Here is a 12,989-nt window from a genome sequence, read left to right as displayed (position 1 = left end):
ACAAACCTTCTTGAACACCGGAACTACCCACTGATCCGATAGCTGCATGAAGGGCACCGTCTATACAAGCATTCTTCACGGGCTCTGTTGCAGCCTCTCCTCCTGCCTGACAATAAGTTGGCCCCATTTACCTCTCCAGTTTTACATCCCACTGTGCACACACACACACATGCATGTGTGCCTGGGTCCTGTGCTATTCCTTGTGCCCAGAAGTCCTCACCCTCAATCTGCCTATTAACTCCAAGCTTCTTCTCCAAACCCATTACCTCCAAGCTAAAAATTCTCCTTTCCAAAGCTTTTCCAGAGCTCTCTCTGTCAGAAGGAAGCCCTCCATCCCGATACCATCACCTTGCTGTACGGGTCTCTGACGGCCTACATCAGTTTTCCTTTATCCTTGGGATTTATGTTTTCTGATCTTCCCAACTAACTGTGTACTCCAAAAGGGCAGACTCCATGACTTACTCCCCTTGCTATTAATTCTCATTGCCTCACGTGGAGCAGGTGTTTAGTAAATGTCAGCTGAATTTGATTTTGAGTTCCTGAAAAAAAAAATCTTTAAAAATCACTGAGAATTTCTTACAGCAGAAACCTGTTAAGACTTCTACAATCTCCTGGTCGAGACTGAAGTCAACAGAATGCTAATGGCACTCGGGGACCACAGCATAGGTACATAAGGCATTCGCGAACGATCCCAGAAGCCTGGGCAGGGCAGGGTATAATGAATCAGGAGCAAAAGGGGCACCGGTCATTGTCACACCGGCCACAAAAATGTAATTAAATTGGAGATAAAAGGAATTTAAACCTGCAACGTAATATTTTAAAAAGCCCTGATAGTAGAGGAGAAGGTTTATTGCCAAATGCCTCCTGTGTGTTTATTTGATCAACATACCACCTAGGACAGGACCACTTTAAAAGCTTTTAATAAAATAGTCATTTGGATATTAGATTTGAATTCTGGTCACAATGCTAAAGCTCTTCCGTAAATCTTTTAAAAGCAATTTCCACTTCATAGCTTCCTAGTAACAGTAGAAACATGAATCAACATATGCTACATTGATTTAGGGTTTCCATGGAGACTGGAAGGACACAGGGAAGGAAGGGCAGGACAGAAAGAGGCCACTTGGCCCAAAATTCTACTTTAAAAAAAAAAAGGCATCTCGATTTCATTCCTCTGAGCATTAGCAGCCTCATTTCCTGTTCATCAGTTGAAGCATCCAGATATTTAATTTGTAATAACTCTGCCTGTCACTGCATAAGGAACATCAGGGGGGACATGGAGAGAAACCAGTGGTTAAACCTGTGAATTCGTGAGGTTTGCGAAGAAAACCAGAGAAGCCCAGGATGTGGTATAAGAGGAAAGGGCCTTTGGTCCTCACTCTGCCATTATCTAGCTCTGTGACGCTAGCTAACCCTCACTAGCTCTGTGATCACTAATAAACATGGCCAAGAGCTTTGGCTTTCAATTTCCTCACCTAGGAAACACAAATGAACACACCTGCCCCGTTTTTCAGGGTGATTAAATGCAAAGAAATGAGAAAGTCTGTAGGGAAATGCTTTGTAAATTCCAGTACACCACACCCTATGATGATATTTGGATATGATCTTGGCTTCTCTTTCAATGGCATTTTGCCAGTGAGCAAGTGTATGCAAAAAAGATTTCTGATTTAGTGGAGGCTAGACTGACCTGGAAAAGAAAGTGTAGAGGATTTGACAGCCCTGAGTTTTTATCTCAGCTCCATAATTTTCCAGATCTTGAACTGTGGGTGGGCTACTTGCCCTCTTTGAGTGTCCTTATCATCATGGCTGAAATGAAGATAATAATAGCACCAATGCCATAGGCTATGAAGTTTAAATTGGACAACGTAGTAGAGTATTTGCCACAGTGCTTGAACGTGCAGATGACTATTAGGTGTTATTATTAGTAGCCTTACCAACTATGTTTTATCATCTGTAAAACGGGAATGAGAATTCCTTACTTTAAATAGAAGATTATTTAGATGATATATATTCTGCTATTTAATAGGCTGTTTGAGAAAAGGTAATACATAAATAGAAGGTCAGTATTTTTTAACCACCTGCTCACCGAGGTGATACAAAAGCATGTAAGATAACACATTTGTAAAGGGTTTTCAAGCTTCCCGTTCGGACAGGGGTTACATAAGTCTCTGTTACCTTTCTTGTTTTCTTTTGTTCCTCTCGAGCCTTCATTTGTCTCCTCTCCTCTCACCGCAGGCTTTCCCTTTTTCTAGCCTCTTTTCTCTATTCACTGTCTTTATACTCCCCCTTCTTAGTGTGTCTAGAAAGGAATTTTAAAGTTAAACTTGGGAAGCTTTGGTATCTAAACCTGCAATTCTTCCTTTGTTCTCCTAAAATTAAACGGTCTAGCTACAGGATTACACAATGCCGTTTCTCCGACAGTGATCATCAGCGTTAAAAATCAATTTTAAGAAATTTATCAACCACATGCAATATTTGTACTTCAGTTTGAATCCTGATTCTACCTTAAAACCATAAAAACATGGTGAGACAAATGGGAAAATCTTGGCCCTAATTCAATACTTAATGGTATTACGAAATTATGGTTAATTTTTTTAGAGTGACAGTGATATTGAGGTTTGGTTTTTTTCCTGAGAGTCTTTATCTTTTAGATATATATTCTGAAATATTTATAGTTAAGAGGATACGCTATTGCTTCAAAATCATCTTGGGCAGGAAGCTGGCTGGTAGGCACATAGGGGCTCATTATTCTATTCTCTTTTCTCTCAAACGATTTGAAACTGTGCATAAGAAAAGTCTTAAACATACAATGACCAATGACAAAGTATGGCTTCCATAAAATGAGCCTACAGTGTATAAACTGTTAGTGCAAGAAAACTGAACTATAGAAGGAGGAAGTGATTTGAATAGGAATTGATTTCCTATACATTTTCCATTGTAAGTTTTCTTCCCTATGAATAAATCCATTTCCTGAAAAAAATCTATTATTTGATGCCTAGAGAGCAGGTGGTCGATTTTTAGATCTCACCTACAGAAACTAAACTTTAAAGACTGCCCAAGGCCACGATTCCTAGAGGCACAGCCAGGACTGCAGCCCAGAGCCCCCGGGTGGAATCTAGCCACACACTTTGTTCCCTCTGCTGAACTGCCCATCTACACACACAGATCCAAGGCAGTCAACACTGGACGAGGGTACAAACCATGGCCTGTTTGCTCACCTCCCCCGCCCTTCTCTGTTCCTATTTATGATCTCAGCCTTAAATACTGAACTCAGTTTTTGCAGAAGGGCGGGAAGGTAGAGTATAGAGTATAGAAAGCTCACCAACACACAGAATCCCTCTATACCCACAACCTGATCTCTCACGTCATAAAGATAATTGAGACTTCCGGTATGAGATACCCATACCTTTTCCCCCTTCTCCACGCTGGCGAATCCATCACACACGTCCTCACTTCCATGTGTGCTCAAGGTCGATCCTTCTTCTTGCGGCCTTGAGTCCACACTCCTCCCCAGACCCTGCCTTACCAACTCTCTCCTTTATCTTTACTCTCTCCTCCCATGTTCTTTTACACTTAACAATAAAAATGCTCAAGTCTCTTTTATTTAAAAAAAAAGAAAATTCCCCTTGGGTCTTCCTCCCGTTATCAGCAGAGCTACTTGAATGAGTCACCTCTGTTTCCTCACTCCCTTTCCCCTCCCTTTACCACTTGGCTTCCATTCTCACCACGCCCCTGAACGACCACCTCTGTATTGGGAGGTCCAGTGGGTATGTTTCCATCCTTGTCCTTCTGCATCCCCGGCTGCATTTGCCATGGTGACCATTCATTTCTTCATCTACTCCCTTAACTCCCTGGAACTGCAGTCCCCTGTCTATCCTTCCCCTGGTGTCCTTCCTGGGCCCCCTCTCCTCCACCCACCCCATTGACACTGGCGTTTCCCCTTTTCTCTAACATGGGATTCCTGCTCTTCTCTCCCTGCACTCTGCTTGGACCCGCAGTCCCAACTGCATGGGGGATACTGACATTTCTAAATGTTTTTCTCTGACTCTGGCCCTTTCTCCAATCCTACAGACTCCTATAGCCCATGGTTGTTGAACGTACCCTGAGATATCCCACAAGCACAACAGGTAAATATATCTTTAAAATGAGCTCATTCTCTTTTCTATCTTTTTCTGATCCATTTTATCTTCCACCCCCACCTCGCCCACCTCCCGCCCCTCCCCATACACACAAACCTTGGCATCCTCTGGAATTGCTGATCTCAGCCTCTGGCACCACCATCCACTGAGTAACTCAAGCCAGAAATAGGGAAGAAATTAGAGGCAACTCATTTTCTGTCATCTCCTGTCATCAACCAATTACCAAATCATACCAATTAAATCTTTCATAGTATTCAAATCTATCTTCACTACCACTGCCCCAGTACATGTCCTCAAGGCCCTGGTTTGTGTCCTTACCATCTCTGGTTCCCATGTTACAGTGTATCTTTTTAAATTCAGCTCCATTCTACAGCCATAATCACTTGTCTAGATACAAATATGGCCATAACCACCGGTATAGACCACAAATATGACTGGGTTTCCTTGTCCTCACAACCTATAATCCTAAAGTTCAAGCTTAATAAACATCCTGATATACAAACTCTCCAAGAACCAGTCACCCTGAGAGTCACCCACTATTCCATGGGTTAGTGCTTCCAGCTCCACCCACTCTACATTGACCATGATCTTGAGCACATACTACAGGCCCCACAGCACTGGTCCTCCTTGATTCCACTCCTTCTGCTTAGCATGCCCATGACCTGACCAAATTCTACTCATCCTTCAAGCTGCACTTGAGGACCACTTTCTCTAAGAACCTGCTCCTGAACACTCAGGTTCAGTAAGTGTTTTCTGTGCTCCTGTGGTTCCCAGAGCAGGAGACTGGCCAATGGAGGCAAGGTGGAGTCACAGGAGTGGCATGGACTCCAGGGACAGTGACAGGGTTCAAGCTTCCACTCAGCCCCATTATGGCAAACTTGTTGGAATTACTAAGGCCATGCCAATTTTCTGTATTATTGTAAGAATTCAGTGAGATAGATAAGCAAATATGGATTGTAAATTATTCAGCCTTATGAAAGCATGAAGTCACAGTGATAGCATCAGAGTCAGAGAAGGCAGAGACCCCATTCGATTGGGGACAGAGGCAGAGGCCTTGGGGAAAGCTATGACAGGGCCAGATATGGAGAAGAGGGGGGTACCTAATTTTAAAAGTCTTGGAGTGAGATACACACCTGAGGCACAATTAAAATATGGCTCTTTCTCCTATCTCTCTGTGCCAGGACACTGGTTATCCTCTCTTCCCCTTCTCAGACAATAACAAATGCTTCACCATTTGCCATCAGGGTCTACAGTCATGGGCAGCTTCGGCAACCTCCCCTTCCTCTGACTATACAATAAGCTCTTTCTAACTCCATTTTTAATGACTCCATGCAATGTCTTTCACATCCTCCCTTCCAGCTCATTCTAGCCAGCCACCTAGAATCACACAGGAAGGAAGATCCACAGCCAGCAGAGCTGAGAACGAGCTATAACTGCAGTCACAGCCAGAAGAAATAGTGGAGTAGAAACGCGGACTCTGGGGACAGTTCTCCTGCTGGAATCTGCTCCTGAATTCACAGAGCTCTCTGGGAAATGAGATGTCTCCGTGAGACGCCTCGCTGTGGGGCATGTACTGGGTGCACAGTGATGTCTGCTCTGGGGGCGGGAGGAGGGACTGTGTGGGGTGCACTCTGATGCACAGCAAATTCTCCCTGACACTCTTCCTTGAGAGACAAGGCCCTGGGAGGAATCTACCTTGAGCCACTCAGCTTTGCTGAGACCCTCTTCCTTCGAGGATCTTTTATTGAGAATTCGAAAACCTTTTGGAAATACCACACAGAGAACCCTGACAAAGGTCCTGATGACAGTGCTGATGTTTCCGGGATGGTGAAAAGTCTCTTAATCCCCAGGGTACAGAGAGGAAGCAAAGAAGCATTCGTTTCTAACATCTCTGGAGATGTAGGTGTTTGGGGAAAAGAGGAAACCAGCAAACACCAAACAGGCTGGGATAGAATTAACACAAAAATTGTTTGAAGTCATAAAGTCATTGTACAGAACAAAACTTATGTTTGTATAACAGTCACAACTTACAAAGTGCTTTTGCTTCTCTAGCTAAACTCTATCAAGTTTCTTAACCTCCGTGAGCCTCAGTTTATTTTGGGGAGTTGGGAGAATTAAACAGTTACCATGTAAGAGAAGTACCTAGCCAAGTTCTTCAGCACATCTTAGCCATGGAGAGCTGTCATTTTTCCTTATCCTGAGCCTCACAAACACTTTCTTTCTTTCTTTCTCATTTTGAAAGCAGGGTTTCACATCATCACCCAGGCTGGAGTGCAGTGAGCTTATTGCAACTTCCAGCTCCTGGGTTCACACGATCCTTCTGCCTTGACTGATTTTTTTATCTTCTTTAATTTTTGTAGAGACAGGGCCTCAAGCAATCCACCTGGCCTCAGCCTCCCCAAATGGGAGGATTACAGGTGTGAGTCACTGCCCCTGGCCCACAAACACCTTTGAAAGTAAGTTGTACATTTGTCATTGCACTCATTTTATGGATTTCCAAAGCAAAGTTGCTCAGAGGCTCTGAGTGAAGGGCCCAGGGTAATTCAGTTCCTGGCCATATGAAGACTTGAACCTAGGGCCTACAGTGCTTTTTCTATCCATTGGAGCATCTTTGCATACTCAGCAGCTGCGGCTGACCAGTCACCAAGATCCACACTTGGAGGGATTTTCCTAACAGAAATATGATGGGCTTTGCTTAGCCATCCCTCCACACTCTCACTCGGTCCCCTAAGAATTCCTGGCATTTGTGGCCTGGCTACTGTAGCTGAGGAACTGTGTTCCCTGGGTCAGAGTTCACTGATTCATGGGAGAAAGCACATTTCATTCAACTGGATGAAGAATATGGATAGAAGCAAGTTTCCAGATTCCTCTGTGTATTGGGCAGTATGTGAAATTTATATATATTTATATCGAGCTAAAAGGACCTGAAAGGCAGGGGTGGCTCACATGGGCCTGGCCATGGCGGGATATGGCCACACTATCCACTCTACCCCCTACTCACCCTCCAACTCTATCACACACTTCTTTCAGGAAACTTACCCTGAGGTGGGCAGAGAGAAAACAGTTGACAAATACTAGTTTACTGGGTTGTCTGCTCATGGGGCTGTCATTCTCAGAATAATGACAGCTATCATCGGCATAATACCATGTTACATGTTTAGAGCTTCTAACTTTTCATAAGCACTCGTATAATCTCATGTAAACAGTTATCTCCCTCCCACTTTCCAACACCTCCTCCAGCTTCCAAGAAAACCCTCAAGGTTTTCAAATCTGTAGGAACGAATAATACAAAATTAACCCAAGTTGCAGGATGGAGGATGCTTTTCTTCACTATTTCCTTAAGCTGTAAGCAAACCCAAGGCTGGGACCTAGAAGAACCAGAAAGCTTCCTTCTCAGTATGTGGTCCCAACAACGGATTGAAATTGGGTGGCTCCAGCACAGAAAGAGAAAAGCCACCTTCCTCCCCCAGGCTCCAAAAAAACTCACTAACTAGACAGCCCTGCCAGGGAGAAATCACCTCCTGTAGGTGGCAACTGTGCCCTCAACTCCTGCTTAGAAATCGGTGACCTCCATTGTATTTTAATCCCCCTCTAACCCATTGTGATTGTGAGTCCTTCTGCATCGGAATGTGTCACCAGAGTTAGTCACCAGCAACACTGGAGACCCAAACACGGACTGAAACCAAACAGATGCCGTGGCAGCCAGGCTGCTGTGCAGACACTCATTTAAAACAACAGCAGAAAAAGACATGAATGAATCTAAAAATAAAGAGACTGTGTCATAGTCCAGATATTGACCTACAGTATTTTTAGAGCCAGGATCTGAGGGAAGAAACACAGTCACTTTCAGCCAGAAAGCAGGTCTGGGGGGACTTGAGAGGTTGGGATTGAAGAGTCTAGAGAATAACAAAGGACATCTGTGGCTTGCATCTCCTGCCCAGGAAGAACCGGGCTATTCCTGCACCCTTGCTAGGGGCAAAGGTAGCAGGCTTAGCCACTCTGAGGAGTCTGCTAGGAATAAACAGGGATGATGATGGGCGACAGTGCCTTTCCTTCTGCCTTGCAGTGTCCTGCACCCCTAGCAAGGCTCACGGCTGGGACTGGTCTGCTTGGGGACCCACTCTGGCCCTGCTGGGAGCAGCTGCTCTCTCTTACCTGTCTGGCGGTGGGCAGCGCAGCTGGGCAAGTGTGGCTGGCACGGGCCCCAGCTGGGCATGGCTCGGTGAGGCCGTGAATAAGAGTCAGCCACTTCTCCCGGTACCTGGGAGAGGGTGGCAGAAGGTGCCCACCTCACCGGGTGCCCTAGCACAGCGTCTGCAGCGCCCTGCTCCCACTGGCTCTCCTCCTCTCCAGGTTCTGCATCTCATGAAAGGGAGAAGAGCAAGCGAGCAGCCTGAGCAGCGGAGGAGGGGGTGGGGAAGCGGAGGGAGGGGAGGGGGCACTCTGACAGATGATGCGCACTGCCACACAGAGCCGGGGGAGGACTGCGGGCTCCAGCAGGATGGCACTGCCTGTGTGACTTTCCCGCTAGCAGCTCGGATTGCTGGCAGCTTCCTCCCAGGGGCCCGTGGCTCTCCAGAATTCAGGGAAAGGCAGAGCTCAGGGAGGAAGGCAGAGGGTGGAGAGGGTGGAGGGGAGAGAGGGAGGTGATCACCTGGGTGCAAGGAGGGGAGGCAGGATAACTGCCGTGGGGGAGAAAGCAGACCAGGGCGGAAATGTTTGATTTGCGAGACAGTGAAGGGGAAAGATAAAGGCCCCTGTTACCGGTCTGGCTTCAAGGTTGTCTCCCTCTCTCAGAACCAACAAGGCCACTTGGCTTAGAATTTAGGGAATGGCTTGGGCAATTCCTATCAGGCACAATTCCAACTTTCTCAGGGAGAAAGACACAAAAGCACACACTACAGGATGTGTTCAGTGTCACTTGTCACTCTGTGCTGCAAGCAAGCCTGTGTACCCCCCTCTGTCACCTGCCCAGCCTGAGACTGAGGGGTTGTAGTAGCAAGAACAGGGGCTGGAGGGGGATCGGCCAATGGAGAGAATGTGTCATGTGATGCTTCTGTCCATAAAGTTCCATTTGGACAGTCAGGAGCAAAACCTTCTGGACAGCTTGGGCCAGTGCCCAGAGCAGTCTGGAGCGTGAGGGACCCTCCGCGCAGATCCTAGAGTCTACTGGACCCTCTGTCTGCGGGCAGCAGGTTCACTGCACAGGCCCGGGGCTGACAGTCACCAGCTCTATTTACAACCACAGCCAGAGAAAGAGGCTGCCAGGGAAATAAATAAACAAACAGTGGAAGCCAGAAGAGACCAAAGGAAGCTGCAGCTGGAAACTCTCCACAAGCAAGCTAATGAGGGCAAGGGAGATCTCAAGTAGGGCCTTCTCCAAAGGGAGGGAACGGGGTGCAGAGGAGGTGAAGAACAAGACGGAGACTGATTTCTAAGCAAAGGTCCTTCTTCCTTCCCCACTACAAGCTGTCTTCTTCTTCTTCCCTTTTTTTTTTTTTTTTTTTTTTTCCAGTCAGGGCTGTCACCAGAGGTCCTGAAAAGCACTGACCCAGGAGCTGATGCCTCAGAGGATGGCTGCTGCTGTCAGGACACTGCCTGTGTAGACGATCCCATCACCACTTCATGCCTGCACCAATCCCACAAAATCAGGTTGATTGAGTAAACAAATGGTGGGAACCTATTACCGTGTTTCCCCGAAAATAAGACCACCCAAAAAATAAGCCCCAGCAAGATTTCTATGCATTTGTTAAATATAAGCCCTAACCCAATAATAAGACCTAGTGATGGGCCTGGCTATGCAGAAACACTATGGCTATGCATGCCACACCATGCATTTTGGCACAGAGAAAAAATAAATATAAGACAGTGTCTTATTTTGGGGGAAACACGGTATGAGCTGTGGAGGCTGCTGAGATGACCAAGACGTCTTTGTCCTGCCTTAGGTGGTCCAGAGGAGGAGAGAGAAATTTAAATAGCTGGCTGTGAAGCATGGAGAAGGGCATTAACATGCTCAAAGAGCCCCATGGAGATGCTGGGGAGTACAGAGGAGGAGAGACTAAGTCCAACCGGGAAGGTCATGGGTGGACAAGCATAGTTGATGGGGTAGAGTATGCAAGGCTGGAAAGAACAACCTGGGCAAAGGCACAGAATCTAGAGGTCCTTGGTGTGTTCAGGTAACAGTGAGTGTTCTTCTCAGGAGTAGAAAGTAGGGTAAGATAGGAGGCCATAATGGAGGATGTCATCTCATGAATGGGCCCATTGTGAGCAAAAACTTTCAGTAAAGAAGTGCTCACTGAACCATTTTTATTCTCAGATCTGTGTTTTGAGAAGATGTTAAATGGAGAGGAATCGGTGGAAGTGAAGCCAGTCAAAGGTTGTGGCAAACTCCTATGTGAGAGAAGATGAAGCTAAAATAAACAATGGACTTGACAGAAAAGAACAAAGTGCAGGGATTTGGGGAGGGTTACCCAGCAGAACGTGATCCAATATGAGGGATGGGATGGGGTCAGAATGGGGGAGCATGGGAAGGAATGATTCTAAAGTGCTAATTTAGAACTGGGGTTGGAAGCTAAGGGACATAGCAGGAAGAGCAGGTTTGGGCTAGCTAAAGAAAACCTATCATGTGTTTGGTTTGGAATTAGTTGAGTTTTCTGGATAGCCCAGGCCAGAAGATGAAGAGGAAATGGAAATACAGTATTGAGTCTTAGCAAAAAGGTAGAAAGCTGGGAGCCCTCTACCTGAGGGTAAGAGATGGTGGGACTAGATGAAATCACTCAAGGGTAGCAGAAGAGGGGCTATGGGTGGAACCTTGAGAAATAACTACATTGGATAGAGTACAGAAAGAGGATACAACCAAAGACACAGAAAAAATATATATCAGAGAGAGAGAGGCACTAGGAGAACCAGAGGAATGAATTGTCATTGTCACAAAAGCCAGAGAAGGAGAGCTTTTGAGAGGAATCAAATACCACAGAGAAGTCCATGCGGGTGAGAACTGAGAAGAGAATGGCAGACTCAATTTCAGACACTGGTGACCACTGAGAAAGTGGGGTATAGCAGTAGATCTCAAACTGTGAGGAACACAAGAATCCTCTAGAGAACTTTTTAAAACATGGATGGCTGGCCCTCTCTCAAATTTCCAACTCAGTAGCTCTTGGTGGGGTCTGGGAATCTATTTCTTACAAGTTCCCAACAAAGCCAATGTTGCTGGTCTGGGCACTACATTTGACAATGCCTGATTTAGCCTACTGCTTCCCAGATTTCCAAATTATGCCATACATATAAAATAATTCGTAAAATTTCAGTGGAGTAAATGGAGCCCGAGCTCTGCCAGGCTGCCCAGAGGCTGGGGGGAGAAATAAACCAGTTCACGGCACTGTGCACTAAACAAACAGGCTGGGAAGGTTTGACTTAGAGAAATGAAAGAAAAAAAGGCCAAAAAGCGAAATGTGAGTAGATGTCTAGGCTGCCAATGCAACCAAAATGGATTTTGTTTTCAGGGATAGGAACTCTCTTGCACATTTGTATCTCCAGCACCAAGTAAGTATCTGGCATGTACAGGGACTCTGTATTTGTTAAAATAAACTGAATTAAGAAGTTTGGCTGGTAAGGAAAAGGGAGAAGTTGTTGCCTGCAGAAAACACAGGATCGATTGAACCAACACCGAAAATGCCGAAGATGTGGAAATAAAGAAGAAAAAATACTCCAAGTTTAAGAAGGAAGAAATAGCTCTTCCCCTGCCCCTGGCCAAGGAATTTCACCAATTCCTTAAGGAAGAAGGATTGGAAGAAATCTCAGACACACTGTAGTTGGCAGGATCTACCGAGACTCACAATACATATTTTCCGAACTGTACATGTACTGTGTTTGGTAGATGTAGGGCTTTAGGAACTTCTGCTATTGTGCAAATACTTTCAATTAGTTCCCTTGCTAATATTTAGGTTGGAATGTTTCTTCTTTGCTTATTTACTTATTTATTTTAGAATGAGCAGACTTGAGTATTGAGAGAAAGAGATGGGATTGGATGTATGAGAAACTTATATGATCTAATACCTTGTCTTTTTTTTTTCTCCCATTAAACTGTAAACTATCTGAGGGCAAAGCCTATAACTAATTCTTCTTTTTATTGCCCATGCCTGGTGAAGTAAAGTGCCTGCCTCATAGTAAATGGTCCTCTTCCCCTCCAAAAATCACCTGGCTCGGCACCTGTGGCTCAAGTGGCTAAGGCACCAGCCATGTACACCCAAGGTGGCAGGTTCAAATCCAGCCCCGGCCCACCAAACAATGATGGCTGCAACCAAAAAAATAGCTGGGCATTGTGGCGGGTGCCTGTGGTCCCAGCTACTTGGGAGGCTGAGGCAGGAGACTCACTTGAGCCCAGGAGTTGGAGGTTGCTGTGAGCTGTGATGCCACAGCACTCTACCCAGGGGAACAGCTTGAGGCTCCTGCCTCAAAAAAAAAAAAAAAAATTTTTGTTTTTTAGAGAAGGAAAGAATGAAGGGGGAGAAAGGAGATGAGGAGGAAGGAAGGTAGGGAAAGGAAGAGTGGGAGGCAAAATATGAAGAATTGGGCAAGGCCAGGGAGCAAGAGCGCAGATGGAGAGTGTGGTGGGCAGAATAACGACCCCTGAAATGTCCACATCCTAATCCCTGGAACCTGGGAACATGTTACCTTTCATGGCAAAGGGGACTTTGCAGGGATGATGAAGGTTAGAGACCTCAAAATGGAAAGAATATCCTGTATTATTTGGGCAGACTCAACCTAATCATAGGAATCCTTTAAAGTGGAATAAAAAAGGACAAAACAAAGGGTCAGAGACAAGGTTTCTGACAGAGATTGAAAGTATGAGAG

This window comes from Otolemur garnettii, unplaced genomic scaffold (genome assembly GCF_000181295.1).
Source record: "Otolemur garnettii isolate 467f Iridium unplaced genomic scaffold, OtoGar3 scaffold00016, whole genome shotgun sequence".
In the NCBI taxonomy this organism is placed as follows: Eukaryota; Metazoa; Chordata; class Mammalia; order Primates; family Galagidae; genus Otolemur; species Otolemur garnettii.
Note: the sequence above shows the minus strand (reverse complement) of the source record.